Source organism: Miscanthus floridulus, chromosome 8, assembly GCF_019320115.1.
Source record: "Miscanthus floridulus cultivar M001 chromosome 8, ASM1932011v1, whole genome shotgun sequence".
NCBI classification, from domain to species: domain Eukaryota; kingdom Viridiplantae; phylum Streptophyta; class Magnoliopsida; order Poales; family Poaceae; genus Miscanthus; species Miscanthus floridulus.
The window spans coordinates 163,784,903-163,798,773 of NC_089587.1; positions in this window are offsets into that span (position 1 = coordinate 163,784,903).

Sequence of the window (13,871 nt, forward strand, 5' to 3'; positions counted from 1 at the left end):
GGGCGCTTTCTAAGATATCCCTTCTTGAGAGGATTTGAATTATATTCGCTCAAAAGTCTCTTGTGGAACTAGAAGTTTAAGTTTTTCCCAAAATTAGCATAAAAATATCATCCTCACAAGAAATTTCACAAGGTTGAATTTTTTCTTCCCTTGGAGGATTTTGGGGTATTGATGGTTCGGGATTGATAGCTCAATCTTGGGATTGGAGTGGTTGTGATTTGGCTATCAAAACTTCTTCTTGTTCGGGGGATGATTCCTTCTCTTCCTTAGGGAGTTCATTATGAATGCTAGTGCAGTGAGTCTTTCCACTAATTGTATCAAGCATAGATCTTGCTTCATTAACAGACAAATGAAGGAAAGCTCCTCTAGAGGCTTGATCAAGGGTTTGTGCAGAATCCTCGCTAAGACCCATATAAAAATGTTGAAGGAGCATCGGACCTAAAATAGCAAGGTCTGGGCTAGTGGTAATAAGATCATTAATATGTTCCCATGATGTGGCAAGAGATTCTTCTTCTATTGTCTAAAAGATAGAACCTCTTTTCAAAGGCTGATTACTTTAGAGATGGGAAAGAACCATAAACAAAATTTAGAGTATAACGTTTTCCAATCTCCTTGCATACTTTCTATGGTTTGACTATACCATTGTTTAGCTCTTCTCGTTAACGAGAACAGAAACAACTTTCATCTTAAGGTTTTGTTAGATGTGCCCGTGACACGCAGGCATACACAAGTTTGTTCAAACTTTCGTAGGTGTGAGTATGGATTTTTATCGCCTTCTCCCGAGAAGGATTATTCCTGAATCAATTTTATAAAACATGGGCACAGCTCATAACTAGGTGTTAGGTTAGGCTCTAAAGATTTTGGTGGCTTTAGGCTTACGCTTGTGGGTTTAGCATATTGATAGATAGGAGTGGAATCCATAGTGAAAAGGAAAAGAATAAAAGAAAATTATAAAAGATACAAAGTTAAGTTAGGTTCATAGTTAATTCAGCAACCGTTTTCCCGGCAACGGCACCAGAAAGCTTGTTGGTATTTATTAACGCACATAGATAAATCTACAAGCACATGGATACCGCTGTAGCTTTCACTCGGAAGTATTCTAAGTTTCACATCCACAGGGAAACATGTGAGACTAACTACGGTCTAACTTAACTAGGTGTAGCAACAAGGTTAGGATAAACAGGAGCGTAGGGAGGATTACTCTTAGGTTCTCTAGTTCTAACTTAGGTAAGCTATGTCTTCTACTATTCAACTTGGGACATTACTTAAGGAAAGACACCCGCAGAGGATGCTTTCTGTAGTAATCAGGTCCTACTTGGCCTACAAATGGGAGGTGGACTACAAAGGATTCAACGAGGCTATAAGAGTCACCCTCGTGAGCAACCACCAATCCAGAATGCAGGGTGCATCCATGATTAACCTAAGTCTAAGCAGCATGTTTACACTTATGATTAATACTTTACTCCCTCTAGAACAGGAATAAAGCACTTAAAAGAGTCACAAACTTGATGAACAATATAAATAAGATGCTTACTTGAATCAGAAGTTGATTACCAGTGAAATCTCAGATGCAAGCTCAGATAGAACTTGGATCCACCAAGGTTCAATCCGTAAAGAGAGCACCGACAGGTCGGCACCTCCTCCAAACTCTTCCCTCACTCTCCATCTCACTATTTCTATTTATAAGACTAGATCCTATAGGGGACTAATCTTCTCTTGATTGCTGACTTGATCCTAAAGATATGAATTAGTGTTTTAGAGGATGGCTCTAGGGAGGGGGGTATAGGGCTGTATATATAGGGAGTAGCGTCAATTCTGGACTCTCAGATCAAACCGACTTAAAAGGACAGTGTAGATGCAATCTAGGAGGGGGTGGAGAACCAACATACGAAGCGGGGGCTAACTAGTGGGCCCCATAGGCCAACCGGCCTATAGGTGGGGCCAGCTAGCCTATCACAGTAATAGGTGGGACCCATCTTTGGTGGTTTGTCCTCTGGAGTCTTCTGTAACCTTCTGGATTTGTTTTCTTCATGGATAATTACGATTAATTTTGACATTTGGGCCCACCTTGATGGTTTTCTCAATAAACCCTGCTGAAAACATAGATTCACCAAAACTCATGGAATTTATTAGTTTAAACCCCCTAGATCTATGTTTGGTGATGGAATTAAGTATATATGCCGGTTATATTGATGGTTTATAATTGATGTTAATGACCATCAACAGTCCCCAAGCAATCAGCCTATGGCAAATGTCATATGTGACCCTGTCTTCACCGTGCACCGCTTGTCCCTCATAGTTTCGCAGTCACAGGTTCCAATGGGAACGGGGATCCTGATCTTCCGTCAGGTAGTGATAACTATTGTTGTGGCGGAGAATGACACACCGATCCGACTTCAGATCGAAAGATCGAACCCTGCAATCTTATCACCACAACTCCTCTGGTTATCAACCGAGACATGGATCCGGTTGACCTTGCTAAGAAGGCTAATCCCTGCCTGCGCAATGAAGAACATAAGCAAAACAAGAAAGAAAGCAACCAAATTGTAGATGAATGATTAATCTCACGAAGTTGGGGTCTCACTGATGTCGACTAGGCCCAATCTTCTGAAAGGTATAATAGCGTCAATTGGTGGAGACTCAACGTTCACGATCTAGGCTTCGAACCAAGACTGATTCGGACCCTCACAACCATTACACCACTGCTTCGTTGGTTATCAACCACGCGAACGTGATTGACCTTGCCGAGAAGGCTTTCCTGCAAGCGAATCGAGAACACAAGTAAGAAGGAGATAAATGCAATCTGACATTGCAAATAAATATGAGGCTTATGATAATGAGAAAGAGTTCAAGTCTTTATTCGAAAGGACTAATCGCCACAGGCGAACAAGATCAAGAACTGGGGCCCTGGTTCACAGCAAGCGGCCTTGGTGGCGACAATTGCAGCAAAACGACGTCTGTTTCACGAGGAAATCAAGAACTAAACAAAACACAAACCCTAAGAAGAGTGATGACTGCTATTTATAGAGTCTTGGGCATCACCCCCCTGGACGCGCCCCCTAATGGGCCCAAACACGATACACGGTCCAACGGACCAAAAGACGGTGTCGCAGCACCTTGACAGATTCTGGACACTGAATTGTTTCGATGATTCCTGTTGATTCCGATGGTCTTTTGACATGAAACTACTTGGATTGGCTTCCTTATCAAATTAGCTTTCCAACCATATGTGGATTGTCGAAAACGGAGTCTAGATACGTCCTGGGTGACCAGTTTAAGGCAGACTGGTCCTAGAGGCCGAGATGGACTCGAACTTGATTTGGGCCTCCACCTTGGTGACTCGAACCGGATGAGCTTTGGGCCTCCTTCATGCTTAGGACACCCTCGCTAATCTCCTTGGTCTCCATATGGTTCTCCAAGCATGGTCATATGTATGGAGGTCATATCCTCATCATCCTCCCTTTCTTAACAAAAAGTGTTCCTCGGCGTCGATTTTGTTTGAAGTCGATCCTGCACAACATGAGGACAAACGAGGTTTCCAAAATAATGGGAATGGACAATATTGTGAGAAAGAATATGACCACATGTCTAGGTTTGTAGCATGTCTTGTCCTATAGACATGTAGTCTGCTCGATTGAAATACATAGGTTTTTTGCCAATACTATCCTGCAAAAGATTAGTACTAACAAGAAATATATGCTCCCTTTCTTTGGATTCCACTTGTGTTCGAAAAGCAAAACTAGAGGAATATGGCATAACAACAGTGTTGATTTTACTGTCCTCTAGTTGATCATTGATTTGCACAACAAAAGGAGAATTCAGATTTGTATAAATGTAAACTCGTTGTATCAAATATTGCCCTTGGTTGTTATATTTACCAAAACATGATATGTATGTCTAGAGAACCATGGAAAATCAACATATGCATAAAGTTTCTCCTCTAAAGAACTAAGATTACATGGAACATCAAATTCAATGTAACCCAAAGTATTTAAAGAAGACAACAATTTCAGCTCATCAACTTCACTAGCATTATGAATAACAAGTCTCATTTTCAGCATAAATATAGCGTGATCATTCTTCAATGATTGCATGGGTATAACATAAATATCATCATGCAAGTCATCTTCATCACAAGAAACATCAAGCAAATCATCTTGTGACAAAGGTAAATCAAATGAATGCTCCATTAAAATTTGCTCTATCATAGCATGATTGGTGGAAAAATTCAGCACATCAAGAGAACTCTCACCTTCTGTGAGTTTAGCATCATGGACATTACCTTTGCTCTCATGTTCAACAGGGGTAATAGTTGATAGTTCTAAATTTTCACATGAGGCTGTGAGCTTCTCATTTTCTGTCACGTCATCCTTGCTCTTTTCTACATTGTCCTGCAAAAGGTTAGGCATAGCAAGAGGAATAACAACAGACTCTTCCTCTAAATGGTGCACCTCATCATATGAAGTCAAAATAGGAGGTGGATTAACAAATGTTTCTCGCATAAGAAGTTTCATATCATTCCAAGTTTGAGGCTTATCAGAAGGATCTAAAGACTCCCACCAAGATAAAGCAGAATATCGCAAAATACTAACTGCATTTTTTACCTTCCTCCTTGGACACATAAAGCGAGTAGTAAATATGTTATCAATGGCAATTTCCCACTCCATGTACTCATTAGCACCTATACCATCATAAGTCGGTGGATACGAACAACCTTTCATTGTTAGAAGACAGCAAAAGACAACACAAAAGTATTATCCCTACCAACTACTTAGGTTGTGGACAAGGAAAAACAAGGCACTCAACTCTGAAACGTCTTACCATGGTCTTACAAGTGTTCTTACCAAAGCAACAAGCGGTGCAATCGGTCGGTGACTGTGATACCATTGTAGCTTGAGTGTAACAGTTGCAAGGCAAACCTGTACTTAGTTAGAAGAAAGTGGAGCTTGGACAGGCACAATATAGTAGCAAGGAATAGCAAAATTTGCAACTGAATAGCAAAGATGAATAAGTATCCCAAGTACTTGTCTTAATTGCTGGCCTACTCACATTCCAAGTACCAGATGTATTAAGTGATGTGAACAGCAAGAATATGATTAGGAACAAGGTAGAAATCAGCACACGCAAACATAGCTCAAATGATGCTCTCTATGCGCTCCTCTAGATATTGTTCCACTTTTGCCCCTCTCTTTTTTCTCTATTTTTGGGCTGTCGTTGTTTTTTTGGGATTCTTTGACTTTTTCTTTTTATTTTTTTGATGTTTTTTCTTCAGTTAGGAGAACAAAAGAAGTAACCACAGAAAATATGAGCTTAAACAAGTGAAAGACGTGGCCTGTGAAATTTCTAGAAGACGTGCTCGAAATCGACAAAGACCTTGTGACCATGAAAAGAGGATCTTGTGACCACTTTTTGACTAAAATAAAAATCTCCGACCCTGGCATGGCCAGGGATGGATGGATTTGAAATTTTTTTCTGATCGATTTTGATATATGGAACATCGAAATCCGAGTTTGTATGCGAAAACTAGACCAATTTTAAGAATGGACTCCGAATTAGAGGACAAAACGGAAACAATGTGCGTAAAATTGGTCACAGCAGCAAGGATTTGATGGAAACAGTGAAGACAAGTGTAACAAATAAGATGACGTGGACTAGGGTTTGATGAATACAAAGGAAACTCAACAAGACTTGGAGATGTTCATGGATTATGATGAAAAACAAAGGAGAAAACACAAACTGGACTAAAAAACGATCTAAAACCAGCAACAAGAACTTGACCTTGGGCACAAACTCAACAACATGAAACAGAGACGAAATTGCATGGCACAATGAGGCTATAGGATAGGTGAAAGCTCTAGTGTGGTTTTGGTTAATTGATGAAACCCTAAGTGCTAACCTAGTTTATCAAAGTGATTATGAGATAGATAGCACTACTCCAAGTGATGAAGCAATGGCGAAGATCATGACGATGGTGATGGCATGGTGATGATCAAATGCTTAAACTTGGCAAAGAAGAAAGAGAAAAACAAAAGGCTCAAGGCAAAGGTAAAACTGTAGGAGCCATTTTGTTTTAGTGATCGAGACACTTAGCGAGTGTGATCACATTTAGGATTGATAGCCGTACTATTAAGAGGGGTGAAACTCGTATCGAAATGCGGTTATCAAAGTGCCACTAGATGCTCTAACTCATTGCATATGCATTTAGGATCTAGTAGAGTGCTAACACCCTTAAAAATGTTTGTGAAAATAAGCTAACACATGTGCACAAGGTGATACACTTGGTGGTTAGCACATTTGAGCAAGGGTAGAAAACTTCACTGGCGAAGTGTCCGCCCGTAGAGTGCGGACAGTCCGACGGTGCCACCGGCACCCTAGATAGAAATGACGGTGGTCACTGTGAGTGACCGGACGCTGGTTTTAGAGTCCGATCAGTAGCAGCAGTGAGCACGCGTCTCAGTCTTGTGACCGGACACTGGTGTGAAGAATGACCGAACGCTGGCAAGGTGCATCTGGTCAATGCTGACCTACGCTGACGTGTGGTGCACAGTGGAGACATTGAGTGACCGGACGCTGGGTGAGTCCGGTCGAGCATGACCGGACGCGTCCGGTCGTGAAAATTCACGTTTGGAACCTTACTGGAAATGACCAGACACTGAGGTCCAGCGTTCGGTCACTTTCTAGCTGATGCGTCCGATCATCACTTAACCGTTGAAATCGGGCGATCGACGTTTGAAGCCAATGACACGTGGCGCACATCGCATGACCGGACGCTGAGGTCCAGCGTCCGGTCAATCTGACCGGAGCGTCTGGTCGGCCCGTGTTTAGTGCAGTGAGGAGCCTAACGGCTCTATTTCATGGGGGCTTCTATTTAAGCCCCATGGCCGGCTCAAGCTCACTCTCTTGGCCATTTGCATTGACATAGCAACCTTGTGAGCTTAGCCAAAGTCCTCCCACTCATCTCCATCATTGATCCATCATCTTTGTGAAATTGGGAGAGAATCCAAGTGCATTGCTTGAGTGATTGCATCTAGAGGCACTTAGTATTCGTGTTGCGCTGTGGATTTCGCTTGTTGCTCTTGGTGGTTGCCACCACCTAGATGGCTTGGTGCAGCGGTGGAGGATTGACACGAGTTGGTGATTGTTCGTGGCCATCTCCGGTGATTGTGAGGGGATTTGTACCTTCCCCGGTGGAGCGCCGAAAGGTAACTCTAGTGGATTGCTCGTGTCATTGATTTACCTCACTTGTGGGTAGGTTCTTGCGGTGTCCAATCGTGTGGACAAGGTTTGTGCAACACCTCTTAGCCGCCGAACCACCAAGTGTTGGTCGACATAACAAGGACGTAGCGTGTTGGCAAGCATGTGAACCTCAGGAGAAAATAGGTTGTCTCTTGCCATTTGGTATTCTCCCGGTGATTGATTTAATATTCACCTTATGATTGGTTCACTCCTCTACATGGTGTTATAATCACCCTACTAACTCATTTATATTCTTGCAAACTAGTTGTGGCAAGCTCTTTAGTGTAATTAGAATTGAGAGCTTGCTTTGTTATTTTAAGTTCATCTAGTGGAGCTCTTTAGAGTAGCAAGATTGAGAGCTCTTAGTGAGTAGTAACTTTGCAAGTTGTGTGCTTAGGAATCATTGCAACTAGAATTGTTGGATAGGTAGCTTGCAACCCTTGTAGAACTAGTGCAAGTTTGCTTTTCGCTATTTGTCATACTAATCAAATTGCTCTAGTTGATTTGTAGATTTTTAAATAGGCTATTCACTCTCCCTCTAGCCATATTAGGACCTTTCAAGTGGTATCAGAGCCATGGTCACCGTTTGATTGAAGGCTTAACAACCTCGGTGTTAAATTATGGCTCAAGTTGTGTTCAACCATGTGGGAGGCAAACCACCGTTCTTTGATGGCACATGCTATGATTATTGGAAGAGAAAGATGAGGATGTATCTTGGTTCAATCAATGATCAAGTATGGGAAGTGACCGAGAATGTCTATGCTATCATTGATCCCGATGATCCCACCATCAACAAGCAATGCAATACAATGGCTCTCAACACCATATACAATGCCATTGATTCCAAGGTGTTTGAGCAAATCAAGGATTGTAAAAGAGCAAATGAGGTGTGGAAGAGATTGGAGGAAACATATGAGGGCACACCGGCGGTGAAGAGTGCCAAATTGTATATCCTCAAGGATAAATTGACAAGCTTCAAGATGAAGGAAGATGAGAGCATTTCGAAGATGTTCCATCATTTGCAAGTGATTGTCAATGATTTGAAGGCATTGGGAGAGAAGATCAAGGATGATGATGTCTCTCATCAGTTCTTGATGTGCCTACCTCCAAGATTTGAGATGTTGAGATTGCTCATCATAAGAGGAGGATTGAAAGAGATTACCCCCAACCAAGTACTAGGTGATGTCATGACCCAAGAGACATACCGTGTGGAAAGGGAGGGGGATGACAAGAAGGAAGAAGAGGACAAGAAGAAGAGTGTAGCATTTAAGGCTAGCTCATCATCATCCAAGAACAAGGGCAAGTCCAAGAAAGAATCAAGTGATGATGATGATCTTAGTGACATTGATGATGAAGCCATGACTCTATTTGTGCGCAAGATGGGCAAATTCATGAAGAAGGGCTATGGTGCAAGAAAGAGAATAGATCACACCAAGAGCAAAGAGTATGTGAGAAGATGCTACAATTGCAAGAGCCCCGATCATGTTATAGCAAATTGTCCCTACAATAGTGATAATGATGAAGATGAGAAGAAGTAGCACAAGAAAGATAAAAATGAAAAGAAGGAGAAGAAGGAGAAGAGAATGACCTTCCAAAAGAAGAAGAAGGATGGAGGCTACATAGTCACTTGGGATAGTGATGGTTCCTCGGATGGTGATAGCTCTAGTGATGATGACAAGAAATATATCAAGAGAGCACTAGCAAGTATCGCCATCAACAACAAGCTCTCCATCTTTGACACTCCATCGACATGTCTCATGGTAAAGCCTACCAAGGTAAATTATGATGAGAGTGATGATGATGAATGTGAAAGTGACTCTTGTAGGAATGATAATGATGATGATGAGGATGAGGAGTACACCAAGGAGGAGCTCTTGGACATGTGTGAGCAAGTGCACACTTACAATGAGATGAAGAGAAAGGAGTGCAAAGAATTATGCAAGAAAGTAAAATTTCTTGAGCAATCCTTTGATGAGCTCAATGCTACTCATGAGAGGCTAATGGAAGCCCATGAGAAACTTGGCAAAGCTCACTCTAAGCTTGAAAAGGCTCACTCCTCTGTCATTGAGCAAGTCAAAGTGGAGGAAGCCAAGAAGGAGCAAGTGATCATATCATGTGATGTGGGACTAACATGTGATCTTATTGATGAATCTAATTTTGTTGCTCCCACTAACACTTCTTGTAGCACTACCACTTCTACTTCACCTTTGAATGATGGTCTCACTTGTGAAACCTCACTAATGGTGGAAAATAAGACCCTCAAGAAGGAGGTGAATGAGCTCACTCGTGCCTTAGGCAATGCCTATGGTGGAGAAGCCCGCTTGCTAAAGTGCTTGGGTAGCCAAAGGTTTTCTCTCAACAAAGAGGGATTAGGCTATACCCCCAAGAAAGGCAAGGCGGCCTTTGTCACTCCCAAAGTTAGCTTTGTGAAGGGCAATGGTTGGTTTTGCAATAGATGCAAGCAAGTTGGGCATATAGAGCAAAATTGCAAGATTAACAAGAACAAGCTACCTAATGTATCCTCAATTAAATTTGATTCTTGTTACATACTTTTTAAGGGTGCCAATGGTGTGAAGGCTAAGTTCATTGGTACACCAATTGTGGGCCCAAAGAAGAAGGCCATTTGGGTACCAAAGACCTTGGTAACTAACCTTCAAGGACCCAAGCAAGTTTGGGTACCTAAAAGGAATTGATCCTCTTTTATAGGTCAATTATAAAGCTGGAGGAAGGCATTGGGTGCTTGATAGTGGGTGCACACAACACATGACCGGTGATCCAAGAATGTTCAATTCAATCAATGAAAACAAGAGCAATGGGATTGATAGTATCACATTTGGTGACAATGGCAAAGGCAAGGTCAAAGGGCTTGGTAAGATTGCAATATCCAATGATTTGAGCATCTCCAATGTGCTACTAGTAGAGAGCTTGAACTTCAACCTATTATCGGTAGCTCAATTGTGTGATCTTGGTTTCAAGTGCATATTTGGTGTGGATGATGTAGAGATTATAAGTGTAGATGGCTCTAACTTGATATTCAAAGGATTTAGATATGAGAATCTATACTTGGTTGATTTCAATGCTAGAGAAGCTCAATTGTCAACATGTTTGATCACTAAGTCTAGCATGGATTGGTTATGGCATAGAAGGCTTGGTCATGTTGGAATGAAACAATTGAATAAATTGATTAAGCATGACTTAGTTAGAGGCTTGAAAGATGTCACATTTGAGAAGGATAAGCTATGTAGTGCATGTCAAGCCGGAAAGCAAGTTGGTAACACACATCCTAAGAAGAGCATGATGAGCACATCCAAGGCATTTGAGTTGATGCACATGGACTTGTTTGGACCAACCACATACACTAGCATTGGTGGAAACAAATATGGATTTGTGATTGTGGATGATTTCACTAGATACACATGGGTGTTCTTTCTTGTTGACAAGAGTGATGTGTTTGCAACATTCAAATCATTTGTCAAGGGCATTCACAATAAGTTTGAAACAACCATCAAGAAAGTTAGAAGTGACAATGGTAGTGAATTCAAGAACACTAGAATTGATGAGTTATGTGATGAATTTGGAATTAGACATCAATTCTCGGCCAAGTACACTCCTCAATCAAATGGCTTAGTTGAAAGGAAGAATAGAACTTTGATTGACATGGCAAGATCAATGTTGAGTGAGTACAATGTGAGTCATTCATTTTGGGCTGAAGCAATCAACACGGCTTGCTATTATAGCAACCAACTCTATTGTCACCCCATGATGGAGAAGACACCTTATGAGCTTTTGAATAGAAGAAAGCCTAACATAGCATACTTTTGGGTTTTTGGTTGTAAATACTACATATTGAAGAAAGGCACTAGATTGAGCAAGTTTGAAAAGAAATGTGATGAAGGTTTCTTGCTTGGTTACTCCACTACTAGCAAGGCTTATAGAGTTTGGAATTTGGCTAGTGGTACTCTTGAGGAGGTTCATGATGTGGAGTTTGATGAAACAAATGGTTCCCAAGAGGAAGATGAGAATCTAGATGATGTAAGAGGCACTCAATTGGTCAATGCAATGAAGAACATGGACATTGGTGATATAAGGCCTAGAGAGGTGATTGATGTTGAAGATGATGTCGATGTTTCACCACTGATAGCCTACCACGGGGGTACCCGGGGAAGTATGTTCGGGCTTCAGCGTATGCAGAACTCGACGGTAAATGCAAGAGACAGTCGATTTATCCTGGTTCGGACCCTCGATCTTTGATCGAGTAATAGCCCTACGTCCAGTCGGTGTTAGCCTTTGCGTTGGATTGATCGTAAAGTGTTGTGATGCGATTCAAAGTCCCGTCTCTAGGAACCCTACCCTCCTTTATATAGTCAGGAGGTCAGAATCCTAGTCGGTTTACAATAAGTGTTCCTAGTAGGATTACAGAATAATATTACTACTAAGATTACATGGGAAGAATCCTAGTTAGACTAGATCTTTTCCCTTCCTTGCGTGGTATCTCGTAGGTCCCACACCGACAAGCCCCCGATCACTTCATGGTTGAGCTCTAGAAGCCTCATCTTGTTCCTTCAAGTCTCGTCGAGCAGGAACAAGCATTGTCCGAGTGCTTTCTTGAGTGAAACCATGTACCGCTTCATGAGATCTTCGCGTGGTGTGTACCTTTTTGAAGAAAAAAGTACTCCCATTTGGGTGTAGCCCCCGAGCCTCTTACTGTTTGGCACAAGGAGCTAGAGGGTCTTCTCTTGAAATCGCCCTGATTCTTCATCGAAGGTCTCCTGAGCATATACCCGGGTTCTTTGTCAAAAAGAGCTCGGATATAGCTATGTCTGGGTTCTTTTTGTCATGTGGCCTTGAAGTGGTCTGTCTTGAAGAAGTCTTCTGAGTGATGTGTGCTTTTTTGAAGAAAAAAGTGCACTCACTGAGTGTAGCCCCCGAGCCTCTTGCTATTTGGAACAAAAAAGTTGGAGGGTCTTGAATCTTATGTTGTTTGAAAAACTGCTGTCTTGAGGAAGTCTTCTGAGTGATGTGCGCTTTTTGAAGGAAAAAGTGCACTCTCTGAGTGTAGCCCCCAAGCCTCTTGCTGGGTTCTTTTATCAAAAAGAACTTGGATGCAGGTTCTTGGCATGTTCTCTGGTAGTCTGTTGTTGTTAGATGTAGTTGTATGGTGGTGGTTGATAGTAAATGTTGTTTGTTCACGAGTTGTACAGTATTGGTATATTCTTCCGAATATGCTCGTTCTCGAGTACTGCTCCTTCACGCCTAACTCCTCTTTCATTGAATTCTATCTTTTCACTGTGTCCTTTGTTAGGTTTGTTCTGCTGGTGCTCCTGGTCTAGGTGCACCACTTCTTTGGCCTATAAATATCCTCCTTGTGTGCTGTTTTGATTCATCGAGCGTTTTGTTGCGTGGTCTGAAATCTCCGTAGTCATGAATATGGTAGTTTGTGAAGTAGAGCAGCCTCTGGGCATATTTTGCAGTTCTTGCGTATCTTGCCGTAGCTGGAGGGAGTCTTGTGATAGGGATTAGAGGTAGGCTAATCCCGCAGCCGCATTGTACTTGGAAGTACATGGCGGTAGTTGGAGGGAGTCTTGTGATGTGGGATGTGATCCTTCATCTCGCAGTTCTGGGTTGATCCTCATCGCCTGCCCTGAGACTATCCGATGCAGATCAACACCATATCCAGCATCACATCAGACTTGGGTAGACAGATGCCTGTCGGCCTTCTCTGCTCCATGTTGTCCCACCATGCTGCTGATTTCCACCTTGGATGCACTGTGTCCGTCCTTTGAAGAAAACAGTGTAGCTGAGTGCGGTTTGTTCTACCGAGTAGCAATTTGGAACACGTAGTCGTTCCAGAGCCTAGCTGTGTCTGGGTTCCTCTTTGCTACCTTGCTTGTCATAGTATCGAGTTCGTTGGGTCTTGTAAGATGTGTAATCTTCTCTTTTTTGAAACCATTTATAATGGAAAGAATCTTATCTTCTGAGCTATCATTCTTTATTCTACTAATGTCCCAGTTGTTTTATGAGATTCCCAAGTTCTTTCTATATGGACCAAGTTGTTGCGTTCCTTGTGAGGTAACCCTTCGTTGCTTCATGGTTGATGAGTTCTTTTTGTAGCAATATGATAACTCCACCGTGGTGCTGGATGGATAAGTCTGAAATCTGCTCGTTGAACTGTACTGTTGTGTGGATTTGTGCCGTCCATCATTTTAGCTACGTCGGTAAATGGACCGTTGCGTCCTCATGCCATGTTAAAATGGGCCTAGTGGGCCGCATTTTTACTAGTGTAAAATCTATTTAAAGACCTTTCTCCTTCTTTTCTTTGGTACCTTGCCTTTGCCTTGAAACCCTAGCCTTCGAAACTCTGCCGTCGCCATTGCCACCGTTATCTGAGCGCTACCGTCTAAGTCTTCTTGATTCTTAGTGCCCCATTGCTTTTGCTAGTATATGGGTAGGAAGAAGTCAGCGAGTAAGTCCCAGGTGACCTTTGTCATGAGGAAGCATCGCTCTCCATCATTGAAAATCAAGAATTCATGGCCATGAGGGCTGCTTAGAAGATCTGGCCGGCTCCAACCACGACTGAGGACCAATTGCGTGAGCTCGTGAGTGATGGTCTGCTCTAGAGCAAGGAGTTTGCTGAT